The sequence below is a fragment of the Enhydra lutris genome, unplaced genomic scaffold (assembly GCF_002288905.1).
Source record: "Enhydra lutris kenyoni isolate GAN:26980312 unplaced genomic scaffold, ASM228890v2 scaffoldscaffold9, whole genome shotgun sequence".
Lineage (NCBI taxonomy): Eukaryota > Metazoa > Chordata > Mammalia > Carnivora > Mustelidae > Enhydra > Enhydra lutris.
In genome coordinates this window covers 44,098,564-44,101,760 of record NW_019154093.1, presented here as the reverse complement: position 1 = coordinate 44,101,760, position 3,197 = coordinate 44,098,564, and positions in this window count along the sequence as shown.

The window sequence follows — 3,197 nt, the reverse complement described above, 5'->3', positions numbered from 1 at the left end:
AAAAGAAATCTCACTACAAAACCTCCCTGAGCCATGAAGTCGGTCATCTCCAGCACGTAGTACAGTGCAAGGCAAAAAGTTGATGCTCAGTAAATATTTGCTGTTGAAAGAATCTGTAGCAACACCCAACCTAAAGAAAGGTATTAAGGGGAAAATGAGACAACCCACATAAAAACACAAATTCAAGGTGCCATTGGACGGCTCTAGCTTGAGAGGTGTCGTGACCTGTCCAAGGTCCTAAAGCCAAGCATGGGAAGAATCAGAATTCCTGATTCCCACTCCAGGGTTCTAGGAGAAATGACGTTCCAGTGAATAACTGCCTTGTGGTCTTAGAAAGGCAAATCTTCCTGGGAGCGATGGAGCTCATTGGTAATGGCCTCCTGTCAGGACAAAACTGTTTCAGTGCCACATGACTGCTTCCCAGAATCTCTCTGGGTACACGTACACTGACTGTCGCATCTCAGCCTGGAGATACTGCATGGCACGCACCATCCACTGGAACAACACACCAAATAAATGGGACGTGTGTAGCACTGTTTCAAAGAACAAAAAGGACAAAAGCCTGGGAGAAAGGCAATCTTTCACTGGCCACTGTCTCTGCCTTTCAATGGAGCCTGGATCTGCATTGGATCTGACTGGGGATACATCGTGGAATGTGATAACAGGTTTGTTGTTGTAGCTTGACACTTTGATCTGTTAATCTTGTGCTTTACTCATGAAGCGTGGTTTAGCTCAGATCCGCTCAGTTCCACTTGCCTCAAAAAAGTCTTTCCTGAGGGCATGCCATGTGCTCTGTGCTGGGGGTTCAGGGGTCAGGAGTATGGGTAAGACACACACAAACTTCTTTCTAAGAGACTGCAGCAGGTGTAGACAGACACAAGAACATAATGATTACATCCCAACGCATTTCACTATTGGTGTCCCCAAAGAATTACTTCTTTGGGTTCAGAGTGTGGGGCTGTTACTGCAGATGGGTTTGTTCAACAGTTTTGGTCATAGCTTACATGTTAGATCTTCAGTCCACTGAAATTCAGCACCAGAGCAAACACTGATTTCTGTATCAGGCTTAAATTGAACTCAAACAACGCTGACTACAGACTCAATATTTCTAAGAGCACATGTGTGCCCTTTAGCTGTGAGTCCGTTCTATTTCTCTGGACATGATTTCTCCAACTACCGGAAGGAAAGAGTGTTCTTAGTTGAAAATTCAGCCCTAAAGAGAAGCTGGAGACTATGCAAATCTTTTGAGAAATCTGTTTCTCACCAAATTATTCGTTCACTTTTACAAATTCAAAAGCTGGGATAAGTTTCAGGGAAGAAAAAAAAAAGGAAGAAATCTGATCAGATAAGCTTCCATGCTTTCTAGCTTTTGGGCACTAATTCACTCTGAACTGATCCAGCTTTCACCATCTAATATTTCCACCCATCTCTAAAGGGTATAAAGAGTAGACAGTTTCTTGATTTACTGGTCAGGAAATAATGGGGAAATGTGTGTGCATGTGTGTGTGTGTGTGTGTGTGTGTGTGCACATGTTGTGAGGGTTATGGGAAAGACAGTGGGAATAAAACTTACCTTGAACAAAAATGATGCATATCCAAAATGAATCTGGCATTTGACACTGAGCAGGATGAATTTTCTGCACAGTGTTTGATATAAATGGGAAAATGGAGGAAGGGGAACGGTGCTGTGTCAGCATACGGATTGCAAATGCAATAAAAATGGTATCTGAAACTAAGGAGGGGAAATGGGAAACAGTTTAAAACACTCTGAGTGGAAAAAGGGAAAGCAGAGGTAGTTGTCTAAGTGGAGAAAAATAAATGTGAGGGATGCCTGGGTGGCTCAGTTGGTTAAGCGACTGCCTTCAGCTCGGGTCATGATCCTGGAGTCCCGGGATCGAGTCCCATATCGGGCTCCCTGCTTGGCAGGGAGTCTGCTTCTCCCTATGACCCTCCTATTTCTCATGCTCATTCTCTCTCTCACACTCTCTCTCTCAAATAAATAAATAAAATCTTAAAAAAAAAAAAATAAATGTGAGTCAGAAAAGGAAGCAAGAGAGGAAGGAATAGAGGAAGGGGAAGGGGGTTGGGCAGAGAGAGAGAGAGAGAGATGGAGACTGAGAGACAGAGACAGAGGGGGGGATAGAAAGAGAAAGACAGAGAGAGAGAGAGAGAGAGAGAGAGAGAAACAAAGAAAAAGACTTGCTTTGCACTGTTTAGTACTTACCCAGTCTTGACAACAACTCTGCAAAGTAGATGTTATCCCTATTCTCCAGATGAGGACACTGAGGCTTTGAGGGTATGGCTAACTTGCCCAAGGTCACACAGCTAGATTGATGGAGTTGAAATTTAAAATTAAATCCACCTAACTCTGAGGCTTGTGTCCTTCCACTTCCCGGTAGGAGCCCTTATACGTGTTCTGGGGAGTAATCCTGTGCTCACAGTGGGGCAGGGGATTAGAATTCTGAACAAAGTGCTTTCTAATCATTTTACTGTCAGAGGGTCTCCACTTTACTTAGTACCAAACTCCAATTTTTCCAGTGTGAAAGGAGGCCTTTGCAAAATAGAAAAAGTGCTTTCATTCCAGAGAGAACCCTAGGAATAAGAAAAAAGGAATCCGTAAAGAAAAGCAGTGGGGGAGATAGCTAATACCACTAGTTTCATTCTCATAAGAGAAAAAAGAGACATTTTAGAAAAGATCTATTGTGTGAACTTGAAAACAAGAAGGTCAGAAGTGCTATGGTGGCAGGTCCGTGGAGGAAGTAGCCACTAGAATAATAGCCTTGATTGCAAGCCAGTGTTAATTAGGCTTGTGGGCTCTAAATGAGCAAAGAAGATTGAGCTCTAACCATCAGTTCCCACATGGATTTTTTTTTTTTTTTTTGGTAGCCAAAAAATTATTTAATTTTCCTTTCACACTGTCCTTTTGAATCCTTGCATTAATAAAATCACTTTTAGTGGAAATAGCAGCAGCAAGAAATATAAAATACTAACAGCAAGCATTTTTAAAATGCCCACAAGAAGCAGCTAGGAAATTGACACCCGATTGCCAGACATGTTTTACAGCTTTGCTCTTTACCACAGATCAGAGATGATTTTTCTTACAGAGAATTTGCAAGTTTCCAGATGCATCAGGCTGAAGATAGCAAGATCTATTGCGAGTCAAGTGTCTGCTCCATTCCTGCTTGAATCAATGAGAAG